The sequence below is a fragment of the Trichechus manatus genome, unplaced genomic scaffold (assembly GCF_000243295.1).
Source record: "Trichechus manatus latirostris isolate Lorelei unplaced genomic scaffold, TriManLat1.0 scaffold00095, whole genome shotgun sequence".
In the NCBI taxonomy this organism is placed as follows: Eukaryota; Metazoa; Chordata; class Mammalia; order Sirenia; family Trichechidae; genus Trichechus; species Trichechus manatus.
In genome coordinates, this window is record NW_004444031.1 from 8,787,691 (window position 1) to 8,814,159 (window position 26,469).

Here is a 26,469-nt window from a genome sequence, read left to right on the forward strand (position 1 = left end):
CTTTGCCCATTTTTTAATAGGATTGTTTGTCTTTTTGTTGTAGAGGTGTTGGATTTTCTTGTAGATTATGGAGATTAGACCTTTGTCTGATTTGTATAAATGCAGAATATTTTTAAAATATACAGAAGCTAATGCTTTCTGAGAATTTAAAAGCAAAAATAAATATAAATAGTGAAGAAAACTAAGAATGCAAAAGACACATAGCTGTAGAAAGATGAAAGATGAAAATAATTATAATTCTACATTTAATAAATTTGGAATGTTAGAAGAGATGTATTTCTCAGAAAATTATAATTTAAAAAATGTGACCAGAAAACAGATTATATCTGAATAGACGAATTTCCTTAGAAAAGATTGGAAAGTTACCAGAATTGATGATTTCACAGCCTAGTTCTACCTAACCTCTAAAGATACACTAAAATATTCTAGACTAAAATATATATATATATATATATATGGAAATCCCATCATTTATTTGTGATAGTAGCTTATTCAAATTCAATGGTAATACAAAAAAAAAAAATGACTATATATCAATCTTGCCTTCAAGAATATATGCAAAAATACAAATAAAATGTAGCAAAAGATTTCATTATCTGAAAACAATGACAAGGAATGTCACTGATAATTTTTCAGTGTGACCTTGTATTAGCAATATACAGGACTTAAAGGTAAACTGTCTCAGGCATAAAACAGAATATAACATTTGCCTCTCTCCTTAGAAGATTAGATGAAAGAGGAGGCTCACAGGCCACTGATACAAGAATAGTTCCAGAGAACTACAGGCAACTGTCTCCCTTGCACAGTCTTACATTCTATCTAATTGTGTGTCTGTGTGTGCTCCCAGAGAATCTGTAGAAAATAACTGGACTGCAATAAAATGCCTTTCAGGAAATAGGTCCTTACCGCACACATTCTCTTATTAACTTTATTCTCTGTGTGTTGATCGGTCAGGATATAATAGAACTGTATTCTCCACAAAGTCTAACACAAATAAATAAAAATGTGATATATGTAAATGAATCATTTTTTATTTGGCAAAATCTTAACTTTTAAAGTTCAGAATTTTATTTTAAAATAGTACACTGGACTGAAAATGAAAACGTTGTTGTTAGTTGCCACGGAGTTGATTCCAACTCATGGCAACCCCATGTGTGCAGAGTAGAACTGCTTAATGGAGTTTTCAAGGCTGTGACTTTTCAGAAGCAGTTTGCTGGCCTGTCTTCTGAGGTACCTCTAGATGGGTTGGAAGCACCAACCTTTAGTCTAGTAGTTAAGTGCTTAACCATTAGCGTTGCAATGAAAGCATTAGTGCTTTCGAATATCAAAAGATTGTCTAAGAGTCCATTGATTAATTGAAAAATAGTAGCCCTACATTAGACAGAGATTATTTTGATGGCTTCCAAGGTCCCTGTAGTGGATGCTGTGATGGACCATGTAAATCCCCCACCATGAATGAAGGACTTTTGATGCCTACCTCCCGCCCCCGGCCCACTTAATCGTGGCAGAAAGTCCTCATTTGTCAACAGTTTAAAGAATTTGTTTCAGCTGAAGGAAGTTTCGTTGTCCAAAGTACTGACCACTTCCAATAACTGATCAAAATTAGGGTAAAAATGCTGGACCCTCATATCCAAATTTGGGACAATTCTTAAGTGTCCTACAACTTCAGAACTCCCCATAGGGACAGCTGAGTCTTCTATTGAGACTGTACTGCAACTGAACTTCTTCTGTCCAGCTTGTTTTTTTTTTTTCCCCCCTTTTTTCCCACAGACGTTAATGTCAAGGAAATTCCTGTTAAATCTCCTGCACGCTAATCTTCATCTCAGATTCAGCTTTCCTTGGAAGCAAACCTTCAATAGTTGGTTCTAGGAGTGGCCTGAATAAGTAGATTGTGGAATAGGACGTTGGAGCTGGATCGTTTACTGATAGCAGTATATAGACAGATAAAAGATGAAAATAAATATATGATAATTCTACATTTAATAAATTTGGAACACTAAAGGAGATGTATGATTTCTCACATTATAATTTAAAAATGTGACGAGAACTGATAACCTCTTGAACATGGTTACAGTGAAATTTTTTTTTTAATATCATAATTGATGACTCAGGATAGTGGAAGGGGTTGTGTTAGGAGTGATATATCAGGCACTTGAGAAATAAGAGGGGAATAACCAAACCCATTACCATCGAGTCAATTCCGACTCATAGCGACCCAATAGGACAGATAGAACTGCCCCATAGGCTTTCCAAGGAGAGGCTGGTGGATTCAAACTGCCAACCTTTTGGTTAACAGTCAAACACTTAATCACTGCACCACCAGGGCTCCTAGAGGGGAATACCCGTTGCCATTGAGTCGATTCTGACTCATAGAGACCCTGTAAATACAATGGAACTGGGTGGCTAAGGTTAAGTTTGATTAAGCTCTGAAAAAGATAACTAAAGCTAAGAGTGAATAACTGAAAATTAAAGGCTAAGTGTGAGAGCTCAAGGCTTCCTTGGTTGTCCATAACAAGACTCTTAGTTCCTGCAGTAGTAGACCAGAGAAAGCTGAGGACTAATGAACCAAACTCAAGACTTAAATGGAACAATATCAGAGCTCCTACGTGTTAAACTCACAAAATTCAGACATGTCTCCTATCCCAAGCTTTGGTTGGGAAAGATGGGAATTGTGACATCTTATATGGAAATATCTAGGTTGCGGTGTGCAATAATCTTGAATTTTCAGATTCCTGTGAACCCTCTGAGTTTTTAGAAATTGCACATGGCTTCTCAATCTCCCTTTTCAAAAGAGGATAGAGAAGCATCTCCCTATAAGACCTTACTGCCCTCCTAGCCAGCAGGCTGATAACTAGGGTTAAGTCACAATGTAACCAGTTGTATGTATGCTGAGCCTGTAAACAGAGGAAAGTATTATACCCTAAAGGAACTGTAAGACTTACCCAGAATGTAATGTCAAGAGCTTGGAAAGTGTGCATTGGACAGGATTCTGAGGGTACTTGAACGATAGGGTGGAAATTTAGTTTTGAATAGGGAGAGTAAATTGTCTTGGGGTTGTTCTTCTGAGATACAAGGTTTAACACCCTGGAAAAGAGCTCAGGAGATGATGCAAATGTAATATAAAGATGGCACCTAAAAGCATGGAAGAAGTAATGGCTCATACCATATGAGGGAAAAATGTCAGAATTTTCCTTGCATATGGAAAAATAAAGGATTAAAAAGTCTTAGAGAATTGGGAATTCTTAAAGGAACAGGCAGTGTATGATTGGAAGTCACCAGAGGATATGAAAGGCCCCAGGGGATATGCCATTTACAAGCTCAATAAGCAATGCTCTGTTGAGAAGGACACCAGCACCAGTATAAATCTAGTGGTGGCTTTCCACTGTAGGCCAGGACTAAGGTACGAGATACTGCTACAGAACTGGGTTTACTGATACATTCTAATGATAGGATCCAACACAATGGATGGCAGGAGGTAGCATTTAACTATGGTGGATTTCAACTGTTGACCTTTTGGTTAGTAGCTGAGTTCTTAACCAGTACACCACCAAGGCTCCAGCAGAAGCCAGGTAGGCACATTTATCATTATGTGTCTCAAAATTTGGAGGGGAAACAATGAGACTATAACTGCAGTGAGTTATAAAAATGTTTATTGGAATACGCTGTTCCTGGGAACAAAACAGATGGGTGGGCCACAGGGACACTATTCTACCTCTACAATCCAAAGAAATCAGTGATGGATGATTAGAAAACTGAGGACTGTTACCCCTTGCCCCACCACCCACCCCTCCCAACACACACAGATTATTCTTCCTTCACAAAGTCCTAATCCCTAACCAGAGTCCAGACCTGATCCAACTTTGGACCTGCAACTCATCACCTAAAGGAATGGGTTCCCAGAAAGAACAATCCTACCCATCTTGGAGGATTTTATCTTAAGAATAAAGAAAGAAGTATTCAGGTTTGTCAGGCATAAACTCATTTAACTTATTGCAAGGCAGTTATATGAAGACATGAAGGTAAGACCTCAAGACATTAATTTAGCATTGGAGAATCAGAATTACCAATTAAATATTAGTTTAAATGTTAGAGTCTAAATTTTTAGACTTCAGGCTTTTACCTTTAACGAATGGTCTCAGGGAGTAGACTTGAACACCCCTCAAACTCAGAGGAGGTTCCCCTTAGCTAGGATCCAAGGTTGGTTGTGGCGAGCAGTATCTCAGCAGACTTCTCAGTCTTCAGACAAAGAGTAAGAGATAACTTTTGCTTCTGTCTTCTTCTCCAAAAATGAGTAGCGATCCATAGGTTTATATTCCCTGCATGCTTTAATGTTTAACTATTATTGGTATGTTTTATTGGCACTTAAGTAATTGTTGTATGACAAATTTATGTTTGTTAATTTATATTATTCTTTATTGTCAATTAGGGAGTTGTTGTCTGACATATTTACATTCTTGTTTGCTACATGTTTCAAGGCCAAGTTAATTAATTAAAAATTATGAGGATTGTTTAGTGACATATTTATATTTTGTTAATTTATAGAGATTTGATTAATGTTACATTCTATTATCACAGAATGTAGGCGCACAACCCAATTTCAGAAAGTTGTTTACGACCTGCTTCACGTACGTCTATAATCTTATTTGCAATGTTAGAACAACTGTCTAATGACATACAGTTAATGGTTAAAGAGCATTATAGAAATATATATGTTTCTAACTCTAAGTTCAGAAATTCTCTGTTTAGAACTTCACATTATAAGTGGCTTATAGATAGGTGTTTAAAAGCATTATAAAACATCATAATTGTGTAAAAAGTATAGAAGCATACATAATAGTGACTTGCACATATGTGTTTTAAGAGCATTACAGAATCTGATGTGATTTGAGAGCATGCAGGAAGCATATATGACACTGCAACAACACAAGAAGTGTACACAGTAATGATTCCCACAGGGAACTAATGATTCCCACGGGGAACTAGAGCCCCTTACTTGGTCAAATACATACTGAGTAAAGGGAAATGCCAAATATTCTGAAGACAGTTGGAATAAAGGTCCAACTGACATTGATATGAAGGAACCTAAGGTGTCATCATGGTCCTACTGTGGAAGTGAGGATATATGGAGGCCAGGGAATAAACTGGGTCTGAGCCAAGTTTGGCTCAATTGAGTGAACTGAGTCTGCAGATCCATCTAAGAGTCATAATCTTAGTCCCAAAGTGAATAACTGGGATACATATACTTGTGGGTGACATAACTCTCATTTTGGATGTAGATGTAAGAGAGATTGGGATGAATAAAGTAAGTGACACCTCTGCATGGTCTCACCTTCTCCAAGGAAATAAATCAAAGACAAAATAACATGCTGGATGTTTTTGTTTGTGCTTAGCATGTAGAAAGATGTTAAAAAATGTCACTCCCACCATAACAAGCAAGATAGTCTACAAACTCATAATTTTATTTTGAGCCAATTAGTGAGTCAAAGTTGCAAGTTAATCTAATAACTAAAATCTAAAAGGGATGGGACCTAGAAGGGATGACACCAACAAATTGTTTAATATTTGACAGAACAATAGAAGGGGAAGGAAGTCACCAGGGAGGTGGGTTGAAGTCTTTGGTGCACTGAATGTAACTAAAGCAACAGCAAAAAAGACAACTGAGCTTTTCAAAAAATGTATGACTGTAAGTTGATGGTTGTGAAAATCCCTGGTAGACCCAGACACAAGGGAAGCTGTACCCACACACCAGTTTTTCCCATGAACTTCCACCTCGTACTGGGTGAAAGATTGGTGCCTGGCAAGACAATTGAAAGCAGCCTCCCTCCTCTTCATTTCCCCATCCCTCTACTTACCACCCCCTCACTCTCTCCCAACCCTCATGGTGAAGGTGTGTAAGGCCCGCTTAAACTTGAGGGTGAGGCAGTGAAACTGAAAGAAATCTGTCCCTGCACCAGACCCTGCATGAGAATAATTCAGAGATCTTCTGAATCTGAAGAAGGGACAGCCAATCCCCCTGTGCCCCAGATCCCACACTGAGAAGGAGTCAGAGGTTATCTGCACTGGGGGAAGAGCCACCAACCTTGTACCTAAAGCTTGCCCAGAGTACAAGGCAGAAGTGGTCTACACTGGGACAAGGAGGTAATCAGCCCACACTGGCCTGAGCATTGAGTATGAAGCAGGGTTCCTCAGCCATGTGGAGAAGAGGAAGAAAACTAGCCCTTGTTCTCCGTCCTGCAGTGAGCAAAGGCAAATGCAGTTGCTGCCTAAGGACCAAGAGCAAGTGAGCCTCACCCATGAGTCTCTGGTATAGTCAGGTCCTGCATGAGACAGAGGCTTGAGTAGGAGGACCAAGATTTGCCCCAGCACTTCGGTCCTTGCACCCTTATAGCCATTACTAGCTAAGTACCACTGGAGGAGGAGCTTGTTAAAATCTGAGAGTGGAATAAAAGAACGAAGGGAAACCCTCAGGTGTTCCATGCTTCAAACCAAGTCTGAAGAGGAAGCAGCTCACTACTGGGAGAATTTGAAGTCTTTGGTGCATTTAATGTACTGAGAGCAACAGCAAAATCCACACTCAGCTACACTAGAGACTAGATTGACTCCACCCCACCCCCCATGTTAATGGGCTGACAGGAGAAGAAGCCTGCCCGTTTCTGGACATAAATATAATTGTTGTTAGCTTGAAATTTAACTTTACTAACACTCACTGGCTCTGTCATTATGCATTCACGAACAGGATGGCACTTATATTGTGTGAATGTGTGTGCATGCATGCATAAATACATATCTAGGTCTCTGAACATATATATTTATGCTCTCACATAACCTATGTGCTTTATAATTCCAGTGTGGATGGAAAGTTGATTTTAGAACAAGGTACAGATAAAAGGAAATGCATTCAAATTTGTCTCCAGGACTATAAACTCTGAATATTCTCCTAAATTACATATATTAAAATCATGTAAAATCCTGTACTATTTTAAATAAAGTCAATGATCCTTGGTTCCAGAACTTCTGGCCCTTGGGGCTTTGGAATTTCAATCAGTGACGTAGAGAATTCATTTATATTTTTAGCTCTATTGAGGCTAAGTTGACATAAAATACACTGTACATATTTAAAGGTACAATTTGATAAGTTTTGATCAGGGCTTCAGACTGGTTCTTCCAGTCACAGTAGAGGAAGCGAAACTGGAACAGACTCAAATTTTCAAGAGTTGGGTGAATCGGAAAGACAGCTTGGAAGGGAAAAAAAAAATATGGGTTGAAGCCCTGCTAGAAACTTAGACTACCTCTTAGGAAACAAGGGCAGCATACAACCAAATCTCTTGTTCCTCAGATTTTGAGCAAAGTCAGACACAGTGGTGCCCCTGTCAAAGATGGTGGCCAACCACACCGCTTTTAATGTGTGTATCTCTCCACAGTCCTGCCAATAATCCAATCTCATGCATCAGGCTCCTGAAAAGGCTCACTGCACCTCTTCTCAGTCACCCATTTTAGGGTTTCAACCCATACTTCTTCCTGTTCCAGTTATCGTTCCAGATCACCCAAATTTTAAGCATTTGAGTCTGTCTGGTTTCGCTTCATCGATCAGGACTGAAGTAGTTTGAACCTGTTCGAAGCCCTGGTTTTAATATGTTTATACCACAAGGCTACGCTTATACTATAAAACTTATAAAGTTATCATTATAATCAAGAAATTTCCCCATTTCCTTTGTTATTCTCTCCCTCCCTACTTTCCTCCTTCCCCTAGGCAACCACTGAACTACTTTCTGTGAAATAGATTAGTTTTCATTTTCAAGACATTTATATAAATGGAAGCATACACTATGTACTCTTTTTTGTCTGGTTTCTTTCACTCAACACAATTATTCTGAGATTCATCTATATTTTTCTGAGCATCAATAGTTCATTCCATTTTATTGCTGAATGGTATTCTACTGTATGGATTTATAAGCTGTTTATTTATATACCTATAGATGGGATTTGGGGCAGTTTTGAATTTAGGGCAATTATAAATAAAGCTTCTCTGAATATTCCTGTAGAAGTCTTCTTATAGACTTATACCTTCATTTCTCTTGGGAAAATATCTAACATCAAAATAGCTGGGTCATGTGATAATACATTTTAACATTTTAAGAAATTGCCTGGCTGTTTCCCAAAGTGTTTGCACCATTTTACATTCCCACAAGCAGTGATTGAGAATTCCAATTGCTATATCCTCGCTATCTCCTTATAACAGTCATTTTATTAGCCATTCTGGTAAGTGCACATTAGCATCTCATTATGGCTTTACTTATATTGTATTTTTATTGGTGATTTTTTTAATCTTTTACTAATTTTTTTCTTGTATTTTCCCCTTACTATTGAGTTTTGAGAGTTCTTTATATAGTCTGTATAGAAGTACTCTATCATATCTAATTTGAAAATATTTCACTCAATCCATAGTTTGTCTATTTCATTCTCGTAGCAGTGTCTTTCAAAGAACACAGATTTTATTTTTATATGATGCAATTTACATTTTTTCTTCTATAGATCATGTTTTTGGTATCACATCTAAACTATATTTACATCACCTAGGATCACAAAAATATTCTCATGTTTTGTTCTTTTTTTCCAAAAGTGTTATAGACTTATGTTTTGAGTTAATTTTCCATAATAGCTGTGAACAATTAAAAATAAGATTATTCCTCTCCTATTATCATAAGCTCAGTGACCCCTAAGTTTTCTATCTAATCTTTTGAGTTACATTTGTCAATTCGATCCCATATAGGTAGTTCTTAAAGGAGCACAAAGTTCAGGACAGACAATCTTTACTAGTTAAGCTAAACTATTGCTTGCTTTTAAGAAAACTTCACGGGATATTTTGGTTTGAGATTTAAGGATTATCTCAGGGTAATAGTTTTGGGATTCATCTAACCTCCATGGCTCCAGAAAATCTGGTTTCATGAGAATTTTAAATTACATTCTGCATTTTCCCCCTTTTGATCAGGATTCTTCTAAAGAATCTTTGAGCAAAATGGTCAGTAATGGTAGCAGGCACCATCCAGTTCTTCCAGTCTCACGGTAAAGGAGGTTGCTGTTCATGGTGGCAATTAGCCACACATTTCATTTCCTCCTTCTATTCCAGACTCTCCTTCTTCCTCTGTTGATCTAGGCAAATAAATAATAATGTTGTACCTTGAATGGCTGCTTACCAGTTTTTAAGACCCCAGGCTATACACATTGAATTAGGAGGTAGAAGAGAAGCGCTAAATACGTTATTAGGCCAATTAACTGGGATGCCCCATGAAACTATTACCCTAATCCTCTAAACCAAGGAACCAAATCCCTTGAGATATTTGCTTGTACATAAGCAGCATTATCAGCTACTATTTTTCTGTTGTTGTTATTGCTGTAACTATATCTATCACACAGCTTAGGGAGTAGTGAGTTTATGTTAATGGGGTAGGAACAACTCAGAAAAGGAGGGCAAGAATGGTTGCATATCTTGAAGAATGTAGTCAATTTCACTGAATTGTACGTGTAGAAATTGTTGAATTGGTGTACGTTCTGCTGTGTATATTCTCAACGACAATAACAAAATAAATTACTAAAAAAAAAAAAAAGAATGTATATGTCCTTTTAGAGCCATATTTACTCATTCTTCCCAGATTCTCATGGTGTATAGCCCTTATTTGAGGAATGTGATTAGCAGGATGCCATCCCCAATAAAAGTTTACCCAAAAGCAACTTACAGGCTTATTTCAAAATACTGCAAAATGTAAAGCATCAAACCAGACATTGAGGATGGATGGATGGGTGGATGATAAGAGGATGAAAATGTAAATAAGGAATAAAAAATAAAATAATAAAGTAAATTAAACATATGACTTACAATAGCTCATAAATATCTAATAACTAAGTATACATTTAATGAAAGTTATGAAATGGGTCTATAGTGAAGATTATGAAACTTTCCTATGATAAAAAGGATCTAAAGAGATGGAAAGGCATATCATATCCATAGATTAAAAGATTCAATATAATTTTGATAAAAATTATCTCAGATATGATCTATAGATTCATTACAATTTCAATCAAAATCACAGCAAGCTTTCTAAGAAAATTGACAGACTTAACACATTTTAAAATTGATTTGGAAAGGCAATGATCTTATAATGGAAAAATTATGCAAGGAGTTAGGGGAAACTAGAAGAATTTACATTATCTGATTTCATAGCTTCAGTAGGAAAAATTCTAAAAATGGTCCCCTAGGTTTCACACCCTAATCCCCAGTATCTGTGTAAGTGATGATGTATCACTCACATGATTACGTTATATGACACAGTTAAACTTATGATAGAGGGATTATTTGAGTGGACTGAACTCTGAATCTAATTACATACCTCTTTTAAAAGCAGAGAGTTTCTCTCGCTGGTGGCAGAAGGGCAATTCTGAGAGATTGAAAGCACAACAAAAATTCAACACACCTATGATGGCTTTTAAGAGTTATGAGATCACATTCAAGGACCAGAGAACAGTCACAAGAAGACAAGAGTGAGCCCCTGCTAACAACTGACATTCAGTCAAAGGAACAGAATTCTGCAAATAACAGGAATATACTTGGAAGAGGACCCCAAGGTCCACTTGTGAACATAGCTGGTTGACAAATTCATTTGTTTTCGGAGAATCTGAGCAGAGAACCCAGCAGCTCCATCTCAGATTTCTGACCTACAGAACTGGGAGATAGTAAATGGTGTTGATTTAAGCCACTAAATTTGTGGTAATTCATTATGTAGCAATAGAAAACTAATAAAAAGACTACAAAGCTACTGTAATCGAGGTAATGTGATATTGGGGTAAGGGTAAATATATATCTTAATGGAACAGGATAGAAATTCCAGCTATAAACTCACAAATTCACAGTGAAATCATTTCTTAAACCAGTGCCAAAACAATTAAATTGGTACGGGAAAATCTCTTCACAAACAATTCGATATACATATGCAAAACTAATGACCTGACCCATATTACATTCCATACTCAAAACTCAATTAGAGATTAACAACAGACCTAATCTAAAACCTTTCTGTAAGACAATAGAGAAAAATTTCTTTGTTACTTTGGCTAGGCAAAGATTTTTTTTATAGGGGATACAGAAAATATTTACAAAAAGGAAAAGAAAAAGTGAAAAATTGGACTTTATCAATATCAAAAACTTGTGTAAGTCGGGAAAATTAGCAGGAAGCCACTGACTAGAGTATTTGTAGCATATATTTCAGGCAAAGGCATATATACAGAGTATGTAATAAACTCATACGAATTAATCATAAAAAGACAAAACAACCTGAACAATCAACACAAAGCCAATTCTTATGAGGTGGAGGTCAAATATATCCAGATTTCCACATTCTCCAAGCTGCTATATTCTTCCATCTCTGACACCAGCCATTCTCCCTCGCCTCAGCGCTCTTCCGTCCCTCTTTTGAGTTTTGTAATTGACTGCAATGTCTCACAGAACTCACAAACTGTACTTATAGTTAAGTGTTTTATTAAGGAACAGGGTACAACTAGGGATCAGGATCAACAGGCTACAACTCAGAATCTAGATCAGGAAGCGTGTAGGCAAGGTCTCCCTTCTTCAGTGCAGGATAGCTCTCTCAGATAGTCTTGGCTCTGCAGGCTTCTTCTTAGCTCCCCGGAAGGGCTCCTCGCAGTCTCCTCAGGATAGGCTCCTCTTGGCCCTGCTATCTATTGCCAGGGGCTCTGCCACTAGGCCCCTTCTGGGCCTCTTATTGTGTTCAAAGTTACAGCCCTTGACCTGTATTACAGCTCTTTTAAGAGGTTCCTTCCTTTCTCCCTTTCTCTCTCTCTGCTTCTTCTTTCTGCTTTGTTCCTTCCTGCTGTCTTCTCTTTCTGCTTCTTTCTGTCTCAAAAATCTCTGTGGGATTGGCTATGTATACATATATGTGTATATATATATATATATATATATACACACACACATACACACACATATGTATGTATATACACATACATATATGTACATACACACACACAACTACTTGTAAATTTCAAGACATGGCCCCCTCCTAGCAGGGCCACAAACTGACCAATTCCCTCTCCGTAGGTGGCAAACACTTTATTTGCATAGTAGGTGATTTTCACTTCATTTTCATGAGTGTATTGTCCAATGGTTGCAAGGTGTATACCAATCACAGGACAGGTTGCAGCCCTGGGCCAGACAAAAAGTCATTTACAGCTTACCCAGGAAATGTCAATCAACCTGGACAAAGGTAACAAACCTTCTGGGTTAGAAACTAGGGCAAAGATAACTCCCTAGGGCTTAGGGGGAAAGAAAAAACATATCTCAAGCTGTTTTCTAAAGAACCAAGGCAAAAGGCCACATAAAGAACTCATTTCACCACACAACCCAATTTAAAAATGGCAAAACATTTGAGCAAATGCTTCACAAAAGAGGATACACAACTTGTCAAAATGAAAAATAGTAATTGCTGAGGATATGAAGCAGTGGAGACTTTCACACATTTCTGAAAAGCTTAAAAAGCTTCAAGCCATTTGCCATTGCCCATAGTCCATATATATTCTGATATCAGATAACCACATCTCTTTTTATAAAACATGAATAGCCAAGTGCAAAGCTCTGCCATTTGGGAGGATTTTCTATTACCTTGTCCTTCAGGACTACTCGAGTGACCGTACAATACAGCCACAGTCAGTTTCAACAGCTACCCAGTTTCCAAACTAACTCAATCAAGCACAAATGTGATCTATTTTCTTTTCTGTCAGTTGGTCATAAGGGATGACTCATATAGACATAAGCACTGCTCAATGTTGGTCAACTGCTGTGGGTGACTTGAGGGTTTCATGAAGCTGACTTTTACTCTGTAGTCCTTCTTGTGTTTTTTGCTCCATGTACCACTTCTGATTTTCAGTAGATTGCTTCTGGACCTGTCTTTATGAATTGGTTGGGTCTAGGAGACCCTTACTACTGCTTTTTTAAGTATGATACTTATTAGACTGTCTGAGAAGGAAAGTAAAGATTAATGTGGGAAAGGAGAAATTACATTTTTCAGAAGCAATTTTGTGTTTAATATTTAATATTCATAATTTTTCAAAATTTTTATAGAAAAATTACTTTTTTTGGTTTTGTACCTATTTTAAAAATGAAGATACAGAGACCTGCAGATTCACACTTTCCCAGAATCATGTTGACCTTTTACTAAAATAAGCAGTGCCTGACTTAATTCTTTTGATCGTATTGATCAGTGATAATTTATTTGAAGCACCCATTCCAACAGGTATTCATTGGCATTTGTCATCAAATATAGCTTGTTAATGGTTCACAGAAATTCTCTTGGTCTGAAGTCAGACGTGTCACATATTTGACAACAATTCTGAATTCTTTCTTTCAAAAGTTTCCCACATGACAATGTGAGCAAAAATGTCCGATAAGTTCTGAAAAAGAACTATATTTTTGTCTAAGTAAAATACAAAAATGTTTCAGTAACTGTGATCCCCACCATCCCCTAGATGCAGATATTATAGATTACAACCTTCAGAAAGTTTGGATCATGTTAAAAATCCTCTCTCTACAGAACTTAATACATGATCAAAGTAGCATGAAAAAAATCACATTATATTAACGATTCTAAGAAGTTTGGAAGCCAACTATTAGTCTGAGTTGGCATGCATTTCTCTTAGTCAACCATGATTTTTTAAAAATTTTATTTATTTTTGCTATTTTAGAACAATTTGAAAGTCTAGATTAGCTTTAATGTGCTTACACTAATAGCTAGAAAATGTCAAGAGAATGTTTTCCTTTACAAATGCATATTCAGGGCATGCTTTTACTAGATGCTGACTTCATTTAAGAAAGTATAAACTAGGAGGAAAAGTACATGTGAGTATATGTTAAAATAAAATCCTACACTGATTTACTCTGTGACCCTGGTAAAATAACCTCATCAGTAAAATAATGCAATGTTTTCAGGGACATTTTACAAATTAAAAAAACTATCACCAAAGCAAGTTTTGAATCTTAGCGAAAAAAAACTGTATGGACTGAAGGCTATTTTTTGCTGTTACTCTTATGGAAACATTTTCAATTCGAATACATTTATCAATGCTCCTTTTGCAGGATATAATGTATTAAATTGACACATGAAATAAATATAAAAATAATGAGATGAAAAATAATTTAGGGATAACCAAATTTTAATAAAGTCTTTCTTTAAGAATGATGCAGCTTTTAGTATTATATTTAATTTCAACAGAGGTCATTCAATCTATGCCCCTCCCAAGATTAATATGAAGTGCATCCTTGAGCATTTTTAATCATTGAAACCTAAGTGACCTTACAGCAAAAACAAAGTTTAGCTAGATATTTTGAAACACATCAGCATTTTTATTGAAGTTCACAGATGTTGAGTATATAAATGCTACTCATGAACCACATTTATACTTTAAAGATGAAAAAAAAATTAAGGAAAGATATATTTTGTATAAATAAAGATAAAATAGGTTTTAAAATATTTTCAATAGCTATTACTTACATAAAATACATAATTTCAAAATATATCCTATAAAAATGCCCACTTATATTACTAAGAGGAATATTAGTGAGCCGTATTGTTTGGGGGAGAGGAGTATAACCTCCACAATGAAACAATTGGGGTACAACAGAGTAGAAACTGTTTCCTCAGAATTTAATCCCAGAATCTGCATGGCTCCAACTCAATCCCAGCTTCTTACTAAAAGGACACAGGAAGGGAGACCAATTGAGCAAAATGCAGACAGAGATGATAACAGTATTGGCTGTTTTGAATTGGACAATCAGATGATCTACTATGCCAGGAATGACAAACTAAAGAGGAATGGCATTGTATTCATCATTAAAAAAAAAAATCTCAAAATTTATCCTGAAATACAACCCTGTCAGTGATAGGATAATATACATATGCCTACAAGTACAAGGAAGGCAACTTAATACAACTATTATGCGAATTTATGCACCAACCATTAATACTAAAGATGAAGAAACTGAAGATTTTTACAAACCGCTGCAGTCTAAAATTGATCAAACACACAATCAAGATGCATTGACAATCAGTGGTGATTGGAATGCAAAAGATGGAAACAAAGAAGAAGGATCAGTAGTTGAATAGTATGATCTTGGCAATAGAAATGATGCCAGAGATCACATGATAGAATTCTGCAAGACCAACTGCTTATACATCGTAAATACCTTCTTTTCAGCAACACAAACAATGACTATACACATGGACCTTGCCAAATGGAATACACAGGAATCAAATTGACTACATCTGTGGGAAGATGCGATGGAGAAACTCAACATTATCAATCAGAACAAGGCCAAGGGCCTACTGCGGAACAGACCACCAATTGGTCATATGCAGCCTCAAGGTGAAGCTGAAGGAAATCAAAACCAGTCCACTACAGACAAAGTACAACCTTGGATATATCCTGCCTGAATTTTAGAGACTGTCTCAATGATAGTCTTGATGCACTGAACACTAAGAGTTGTGAGATGACATCCAGAACATCATATGTGAAGAAAGAAAAAGTCATTAAAAGGACAGGAAAGAAAGAAAAGACCAAAATGAATTTCAGAAGAGACTCTGAAACTTTCTGTTAAGCACAAAGTAGCTAAAGCAAACAGAAGAAAGGATGAAGTAAAAGAGCTGAACTGAAGACTTCAAAGGGTGGCTCAAGAAGACAAGGTAAAGTATTATAATGAAATGTGCAAAGTCCTGGAGTCAGAAAATAAAAAGGGAAGAACATGCTTAACATTTCTCTAGCTGAAAGAAATAAAGAAAAAATTTAAGCCTCACATTGCAATATTAAAGGATTCTAAGGACAAAAATTTGAATGATGCAAGAAACATCAAAAGAAGATGGAAGGAATACACAGACTCACTGTACCAAAAAAAAAAAGTTGATGTTCAAATATTTCAGGAAGTAGCATATGATCAAGAGCCAACGGCACTGAAGGAAGAAGTCCAAGCTGCACTGAAGCAATCGGGAAAAACAAGGCTCCCAAACTGTTGGAATACCAATTGAGATGCTTCAGCAAACAGATGCAATGCTGGAAGTGCTCATTCATCTATGCCAGTAAATCTGGAAGACAGCTACCTGGCCAACCGACTGGAAGAGATCCATATTCATGCCCATTCCAAAGAAAAGAGATCCAACAAAATGTAGAAATTATCTGATAATATCATTAATATCATATGCAGGTAAAATATTGATGAAGATAATTTAAAAAGATCTATAGTCATACATTGACAGGGAACTGACAGAAATTCAAGCTGGATTCAGAAGAGGATGTGGGATAAGGAATATCATTGCTCATGTCAGATGAATTTTAACTGAAAGCAGAAAATACCAGAATGATGTTCACCTATGTTTTACTGACTACACGAAGCACTTGACTGGTGGATCATAACAATTTATGGATAACATTGAGAAAAATGGGAATTCCAAAACACTTAATTGTGCTCATACAGAACCTGTACATAGACCAAGAGGCAATCAGTCAACCAGAACAAGGGGATAATGCATGATTTAAAATGAGAAAATGCATGTAGCACAGTTGCATCCTTTCACCTTACTTATTCAGTCTGTATGCTGACCAAATAATCTAAGAAACTGGATTACATGAAGAACATGGTACCAGGATTGGAGGAAGACTCATTAACAACGTGTGATATACAGATGACACAACTTTGTGTGCTGAAAGTGAAGACAACTAATAGCACTTATTGATGCATGGATTATAACCCAACATAAAGAAAATAAAAACCCTCACAACTGGACCGATAAGCAACATCATGATAAACAAGGAAAAGACTGAAGTTGTCAAGGATTTCATTTTACTTGGATCAACAATCAATGCCAATGAAAGCAGCAGTCAAGAAATCAAAAGACTTCTTTAAAATCTTTAAAAGTGAAGATGTCACTTTCATGTCTAACATGTGCCTAATCCAAGCCATAGTATTTTCAATCACCTCATATGCATGAAAAACCTGGACAATGAAAGACTTAAGAAAGAATATTGACATATTTGAATTATGGTGTTGGCAAATAATATTGAATATATCATGAACTGCCAGAAGAATGGACAAATCTGACTTGGAGAAGTACAGCCAAAATGCTCCTTAGAAGCGAAGATGGTGAGACTACTTCTAGCTTACTTTTGGCATGTAATCAGGAGGGATCAATCCCTGGAGAAGGAAATCAAGCTTGGCAAAGTACGGGAAGACCCTCAATGAGATAGACTGAAACAGTGGATGTAACAAAGGGCTCAAACATACCTATTATTGTAAGGATGAGGGGCAGGCAATGTTTCATTCTGTTATGTTTAAGGTGACTATGAGTCAGAGCTGACTCCATGGCACCTCACGACAACATGAGAGTGAAAGTAGGGTTTATTCAAGCTATTGTTATATTTTTTTCTCAGTTAATCTGTGAAATCCTACAGGAAGGAATAATGATGCTAAAATGTTTGTACCTATCCCAATCAACCCCAAATCTGTCAGTTTGTCACACTATGGTGGTTTGTTTGTTGCTATAATGCTGGAAACTATGCCGTCAATATTTCAAATGCAATAGGGACACCCATGATGGTTGGACAGGTTTTAGTGGAGCTTCCAGATTAAGCCAGAAGAGAAAGAAAGGCCTGGCAATATATTTCTGAAAATTAGCCAATGAAAACCTTATGGATCACAACAGACTCATGTATGACATAGTGCTGGAAGATGGGCCTCTTAAGTTGGAAGGTACTACACAATAGCCACAGCAATGGACTCAAACATGTCAATGATTATGGAGATTGGGCAGGACCTGCAACTTTTCATTCTGTTGTGCATGAGGTCTCCATGAGTTAGAGCTGATAGATAGCCACTAAAAACAACATACCAATCCAGATCACAGGATTTGGCATAACAGTAAACAATAAACACTTGTTAACTACGTCGGTAAATGAATGCATTTGCTAAGCTTATAATTTTTTTGTGTGTGTGCTTTAGATAAAGATTTACAGAACCAACTAGCTTCCCGTTAAACAGTTAGTACACAGATCATTTTATGACATTGGTTAACAACCCCATGACATGTCAACATTCTCCCTTCTTGACGTTGGGTTCCCTATTACCAGCTTTCCTGTGCCCCCTTACCTTCTAGTCCTTGCCCCTGGGATGGTGTGGCCCTTTAGTCTCATTTTGTTTTAAGGTTAATTCTAATTGTGGATGAAGGGTGAACCTCAGGAGTGACTTCATTACTGAGCTAGAAGGGGGTCTGGGGGCCTTACTCTCAGGGTATTTCCAGTCTCTGTCAGGCCAGTAAGTCTGGTCTTTTTTTATGAGTTAGAATTTCATCCTATATGTTTCTCCAGCTCTGTCTGGGACCCTCTATTGTGATCCCTGTCAGAGCAGTCAGTGGTGGTAGTCAGGCACCATCTAGTTATACTGGACGTAGTCTGGTGGAGGTCGTGGTAGTTGTGGTCTATTAGTCCTTTGGACTGATTTTTCCCTTGTGTCTTTAGTTTTCTTCATTCTCCCTTGCTCCCAAAGGGGTAAGACCACTGGAGTATCTTAGATGGCTGCTTGCAGGCTTTTTTTTTCAATTGTACTTCAGGTGAAGGTTTACAGAACAAATGGTTTCTCATGAAACAGTAGTACACATATTGTTTTATGACATTGGTTAACAACCCCACAACATGTCAACTCTCTCCCTTCTCGACCTTTTTTTTTCTGGTGAAAATATACATAGCCAAAGATACACCATTTCAAAAATTTCTACATGCACAGTTCAGTGACATCCACTACGCTCTTCCAGTTGTGCTGCTATTCTCACTTCAGATGAAGGCTTACAGAACAAAATAGTTCCTCGTTTAACAGTTAGTGCACATGTTGCCCTATGACAATGGTTAACGACCTCACAACACATCAACACTATCCTTACTCAACCTTGGCTTCCCTATCACCAGCTTTCCTGTCTCCTTCTGCTTGCTGGCCTTGTCCCTGGACTGCTGTGCCTCATTAGTCCCATTTAGTTTTAGGGGGCTGTCCACTCCCCGGCTGAACGGTGAACCTCGGAAATGACTTCATCACTAAGCTAAAAGTGTCTCTGGGGGCCATACTCTCAGGGTTTCTCCAGTCTCCTTTAGGCCAGTAAATCTGGTCTTTTTTTTTGTGAGTTAGAATTTTGTTCTACATCCTTGTCCAGCTCTGTCCAGAACCCTGTGTTGTGATCCTGGTCAGAGCAGTCACTGGTGGTAGCTGGGCATCATCTAGCTGTACTGGACTCAGTCTGGTGGAGGCCTTGGTAGGTGTGGTCCATTAGTTCTTCGGACTAATCTTTTCCTTGTATCCTGTTCTCTTCATTCTCCCTTGCTCCTGGAGGGATGAGACCAGTGGAGTATCTTAGATGGCTGCTCACAGGCTTTTAAGACCCCAGACACTACTCACCAAGGTAGAATGTAGAACATTGTCTTCATAAACTGTCTTATGCCAATTGAGCTAGAAGTTCCCTGAGACCATGGTCCCCACAGTCCTCAGCCCAGTAATTTGATCTCTTAGGGAGTTTGGATGTGTCTATGGAGCTTCCATGACCTTTCCTTGTACAAGTTGTGCTGGTTTCCCCAGTGTTGTGTATCATCCTACCCTTCATCAATGTTACCACTTATCTACTGACTATTTAGTATTTTTACATCCCCACTCCTCCCCTCCCTCATAACCATCAAACATGTTTCTTTATGTGTGTAAACCTTTTCGTGAACTTTTACAGTAGTGGTATCATACAATATTTGTACTTTTGTGATTAACTTATTTCAGTCAACATAATGCCTTCCAGATTCATCGATGTTGTGAGATGCTTCCCAGATTCATCATTGTTCTTTATCTTTGTGTAGAATTCCACTGTGTGTACTTACCATGGTTTGTTTATCCATTTGTCTGTTGATGGGAATCTAGGTGGTTTCCATCATTTTGCTATTGTGAACAATACTGCAATGAACATGGGTGTGCATATGTCTACTTGTGTGACGGCTCTTATTTCTCTAAGATATATTCCTAGGAGTGGGATTGCTGGATCATATGGTATTTCTATTTCTAGCTTTCTAAGGAAGTGCCATACTGTTTTCCAAAATGGTTGTACCATTTTACATTCCCAAGAGCAGCATCAAAGTTGCAATCAACCCACAGCCTCTCCAACATTTGTTATTTTCTTTTTTTTTTTGATTCTTGACAGTAATGCTGGGGTGAGATGGCATCTCATTGTGGTTTTGATGTGCATTTCTCTATTGGCTAGTGATCATGAGCATTTCCTCATGTGTCTGTTAGCCACTTGAATGTCTTCTTTGGTGAAGTGTCTGTTCATTTCCTTTGGCCATTTTTTAATTGGATTATTTGACTTTTTGTCTTAGAGGTGCTGGATTTTCCTGCAGATTTTAGAGATTAGACCTTTGTCGAATTGTAATAACCAAAAATTTTTGCCCAGTCTGTAAGTTCTCTTTTTACTCTTTTGGTGAAGTCTTTTGATGAGCATAAGTTTTTAATTTTTAGATGATCCCAGTTATCTAGCTTATCTTTCTGGAGTTTGTGTGTTGTCAGTTATGGTCTGTATCCTGTTAATGCTGTGTATTAGGGCATCTAGAGTTGATCCTATTTTTATTTCTGTGATAATTACAGTTTTTGATTTTATATTTAGGTCTTTGATCCATTTTGAATTAGTTTTTGTGTATGGTGTGAGGTATGGGTCCTGTTTCATTTTCTTGCAGATGGATATCTAGTTTTGCCAGCACCATTTGTTAAAAAGAATGTCTTTTCCCCATTTGATGGACTTTGGCCCTTGTCAAAGATCAGGTGACTGTAGATGGATGGATTTACATCTGAGTTCTCAATTCTGTTCCATCGGTCAATGTCTCTGTCGTTGTACCAGCACCAGGCTGTTGTGACTACCATAGCTGTAGGTCAAGTAGTGTGAGTCCTCCTACTTTATTCTTCTTCTTCAGTAGTGCTTTACTTATCCGAGGCCTCTTCCCTTTCCATATAAAGTTAGTGATTACTTTTTACATTTCTTTAAAGAACGTTGTTGGTATTTGGATTGAGATTGCATTGTATTCATAAATTGCTTTAGTTAGAGTTGTTGTTTTGACAATGTTGAGTCTACCTATCCATAAGCATGGTATGTTATTCCATTTATGTAGCTCTCTTTTGGTTTCTTGAAGTAGTGTTTTGTAGTTTTCTTTGTACAGGTCTTTTACATCCCTGGTTAGATTTATTCATAAGTTGTTTTTTTCTTTTTTAGGGGCTATTATAAATGGTGCTGTTTTACTGATTTCCTTTTCATCGTTCTCTTTATTGATGTATAGGAATCTAACTGATTTTTGTATGTTTAACTTGTATCCTTCTACTCTGCTGTATCTTTCTATTAGTTCCAGTTGTTTTCTCATGGAGTCTTTTGAGTTTTCTATGTATAGTATCACATCATCCACAAATGGGTCAGTTTAACTTCTTCATTACTAATTTGGATGGGCTTTATTTCTTGTTTTATTCCTTAGCTAGGACTTCCAGCACAATGTTAAATAGGAGTAGTGATAAAGGGCATCCTTTTATTGTTCCTGTTCTCAAAAGGAATGTTTTCAGCCTTTCTCCTTAAGAATGATTTTGGCTATTGATTTTGTATGAAGCCCTTTATTATGTTCAGGAATTTCACTTCTATACCTGTTTTATTGAGAGTTTTTTATCGGGAATGATTGTTGGACTCTGTCAAATGCCTTTTCTGTGTCGATTGAGATGATCATGTGATTCTATTACTTATGTGGTGGATTACACTGATTAATTTTCCAATGTTGAACCATCTTTATTTACCTGGTATGACTCCTACTTGGTTGTGGTGTATTATTTTTTTGATATGATGCTGAATTTTTTAGGCTAGAATTTGGTTGAGAATTCCTGCATCTATATTTATGAGAGATATTGGTCTGTCATTTTCTTTTTTCATGGTGTCTTTGCCTGGTTTTGGTATCAGGGCTATGCTGGTTTTATAGAACGTATTTGGAAGTATCCCTTTGATATGTTCTGAAATAGTTTGAGTAATACTGGTGTAAGCTCTTCTCTGAATGTTTGGTAGAATGTTCCAGTAGAGCTATCTGGGTCGGGGCTTTTTGTTGTGGTTGTTGGGAGTATTTTTTTACCTTTTCAATCTCTTCTCTTATTACTGGTCTGTTCAGATTTTCAACAGCATTTTGTGTTAGTTTCCATAGGTAGTGTGTTTCTAGAAATTTGTCCATTTCCTCTAGATTTTCCAATTTGTTGGAGGATAGTTTTTCATAATAGTCTATTATGATCCTTTTTTATTTTAGTTGGATCTATTGTAATGTCCCTCATTACATTTCTTATTTGGGTTACTTGAAGCTTATAAATATTGAATCAGTTTGTATCCTCATGCTCTTGGGTCTACTAGAAAATATTTATCACCACATCTTGAAAGGGACTGTGATGGTTGGTATTGTGTGTCAGCTTGGCTGGGCCATGGTTCTCAGTGTTTTAATGTAATCACTCCCATGATTGAATATACTGTGAGTAGCCAGTCAGATGGAAGGGAGTCTCCTTGGCGGTGTGGCCCACATCTGAATATAAGCAGATGTTCTGGCTTCTTGCGCTCTCTGGATCCTGTAGTTGCCTCCTGTCATCTCATCTCCAGTTCTTAGGACTTGAGCTGTCAGCTTATCTGCTGAACTTGGGATTCATCAGTCTGCACAGCCTGTGAGCGGGACCCTGCTCTCCGCCCTGCCGATCTTGGGCTTGCCAGCTTCTGCGGCTGCGTGAGTTCGGAGAGGCCTCTACCGTGATCCACGGAGTTGGGATGTTCTAGCCTCTACAATCACGCAAGCTGTTTCCTTGATATAAAGCTCTCTCTATATACATATTTATACACTTTACTGGTTTTGCTTCTCTAGGGAACCCAGCCTAAGACAGGGACCCATACATCCCAGGACAGTCAGAGCCCCCTCTGGGTCTAGATAGAACAATCTCAGGGCAATGCAGTACAGTAATTGATATATGCTTAAGCAGCTCAAAACATCACTGAGTTACAGAAAGCTACCAAAAACTCAGCTCTTTTGAAAGATGTTAGGAAGCGGTTTGATTAGAGTGAGTACACAGAGTATGACTTTTTATTAACTACTAGCAAACATGCAGTTGTGCATTTGTGTTAAAGAAAGCTAAAATAAAACTCCCTTGAAGACTCTGTGACATTTGGACAGCTTTGTGTGGAACATCTTTACTTAATAGAAGATGTATAGTTTTCTAACATAAAATGTATCAAAGAAAAGACAGAGAAAATTATCTATGTGAGGTTTGCATTGTTTCAGATCCTGAAATTAAAACCTGTAATGTCTAAACCATAATCTCACAGGTTTAAATGGTATATATTAAAGATTTAAGAAGCCCTGGTGGTGCAGTGTTTAAGAGCTTGCCTGCTGACAGAAGGATGTGAAAGTCTGCTTCCATAAAGATTACAGCCTTGGAAACCCTACAGGGCAGTTCTACTCTGTTCTATAGAGTCGGCATGAGTTGGAATTGGTTCGATGACGGTGGATTTTATTAAAGACTTAAATGCATCAGACTATCTTTTAGAAGTATGTGATATTATCCTACATATGAAATTTGGACCTTAATTAAAGTATGGCCATTAATGATGCAAATGGTTAAGTTCTCAACTACTAGCATAAAATTTGGTGGTTCAAACCCCCCCTGGGGCTCTGTAGAAGAAATACCTTACAGCCTTAAAAACCCTGTGGTTCACAGATGGGATCATCATGCGTTGGAACCCACTCAAGGGCAACTAACTACAACACATATTCATAAATACCTACACAATAGAATGAAGATCATATGGTATAGAAAGAGGATTGAATATTTCTCCTAAAATATGGTGTTTAATTTGGGGATGGCAGTTATGGTTGAAGAAACATATGTAAATATAAGGTTAAGATATTTGTACACTTGTCATCCCAAGTAATTCACAAGGTTTAGTTTCATCAAGGAGAAAGGACCTGAATATCATACTTTGGCAACATTTTTCTAAACTGTCATATTACATGAATATTAAATTTGATACTCTCATAAAAGGTTTCATTGTTATTTATAACATGTCATATTTTAATTGCTTTTTTAATACTTTGCCTCCATAATAAATTCTTTTTGCTGACAGATTCCACAGACTAAGTTTAAAAAACATTTCAAAGGATTATTTTTCCCTCTAGTAAACAAGATAGTATAGCTGGACTACCAACCTGCAAAATCTTCTTCTTCAATGAAATCTTATCCACTGGAATATATATGAAAAATGCAAATGAAATTTTAAAAATTCAGTGTATTAGATTTATCTTTGCATGTCTAATTGATTCTGAGTGTTTCATATTGCTTTCTCCCTTAATATGCAGAAAAAATATTAGAAAATTCAGAAATCATTTAGTACAAAGATATTCTAGAGCATCTTTCCATATTTAAAGATAGTCGTTCAACCTCATTTTCATTGATTTTCATGAAATGTTTTAACCTCATCATTAGCTGTAGTGACTATTTTAATACTTTTTTTCAGCAGTTATATCTATTAGAGAGTTCTTACATTGTGTGTCAATTTTTCCAGCAGCTGTATTTATTAGAGTGTCCTTATATTGTGTGTGTCTAATTTAAATTCATTGATCTTTGTTGTATCCTTTGGGGAATTACTGAGGAAGTATTTTCCTTATTCCATGTAATAGAACCTACTTTCCTGGGTAAACGTATCTGCTTGTAGTTCCTTAAATGCGAAGCAGTTTCACACCCGTATTAATTTAAACACAGTGTCTGAAGCAAGGTTAGCATTTTTTGCAAACACCTCATTGCCTTCTTAATATAAATCTCTACTAGTTCCATTTTTGGAGCTTGATGTTCTTTTTCTTGAACTTTATAGTTTCTTCCTCTTTATCTTTCTAACTTACACATAGGTCTAGTACATTTCTCTTTGCCTTTCATGATCTTTTAAAAAGCTGATGCAACCCTAACTTAAAATATTCCACAGATAATTAATATCTTTAAGTGAATAATTGAGATAAATATCAAATATGAAAAGATTAATTGCTTAGGCTTTGAGAAGTTAAGTTTCTTGCTCAAGGGAGGAAATTCAAACAAGTTTGGAAACATGTTGTAGCATGGCCCAGGTGAGGAAATAAACTTGGACACTCTCAGAAAGGAAGAAAACAAAGGGAAGAGGAATTGAAGGGGGTAGGTATGCAGCATGCAGAGTCCACAACACATGGTGTTTGGAGCAACTTGATTGATACAGGCAGAATGACCACAATTCCACACATGCTACAGCCCTAGCAATGATTTGTTAAATCAAGAAACCAGATTAAATCAACATGTTTTCAACATATATATCATTATCTCTTTTCTTTCAGTTTGCCTCATACGTTTTAAGTCCTTTGATGACTGGTCCTTGCTGGGCAGAAGTGATCCTCTCCATCTATTTTCTTAGAGCCCTTGTATTGCATTATTTATATGGAAAGACTCTGTGTTTTTTTATCAGAGAGAGTTAGATTTGAACTTTGTTATGGATTGAATTGTGCTCTTCCAAAAGTCATATTGTACTTGTAAACATGACCTTGTTTGGAAATAGAGATTTTTTGTTATGTTAATGAAGTTGTAGTGGAGAAGGATGGGTCCTAAACCAAATCCCTTCCAAGTGGTGTGTTACAAAAAGAGCAAAACATACACAGTGATACAAACACAGGGGGAAGATAAACATCATGTAAAGATCCCTCTACAAGACAAGGAACTCCAAGGAACACCCAGGGCTACTGACAAGGAAGGACCCTCCCGTAGAGCCTATGTCGTGATGTGTACTTCTAGCCTCAAAAACTGTGAGACAATAAATTCTTGCTCTTCAAAGTCACTCACTTGTGGTATTTGTGTTACAGCAGCATTAGGTAACTAAGACAAACTTAAACAAATGTAAGCTGTATTTAGCCTTTAGAAAGTTTTGTTCCTTCAACTGGTTTGCAAGTATAATAAGTAATTGAGAAAAATAAATGAGCTTAACATGGTATACTGGCAAAAATATAGTCATGGAGAGCTAAATAACAAGGATTTTTTCTTGACTCTGATATCACTAGCTATGTGAAATTAGAGGAGTTTAGCTTCTGGAAATCAAAAAATAAAATATAACAATATTAACTTTCATGGCTGAGGTGATGCTTTCGGATAATGTTTTTAAAGTGCCTGGCACACAGTGGTAGCTCAACAAATGGCAGATGTTATGGTTAGTGTTTTTGATATTAATATTTTAAAATGCTTGATAATTTGCTATTATTTTTTCCTTATATAGTACACACTTACAAATATCTGCTTTATCTAACTTATGCATTTTACTGAGAATTTGAAATGCTACCCCATGGAAA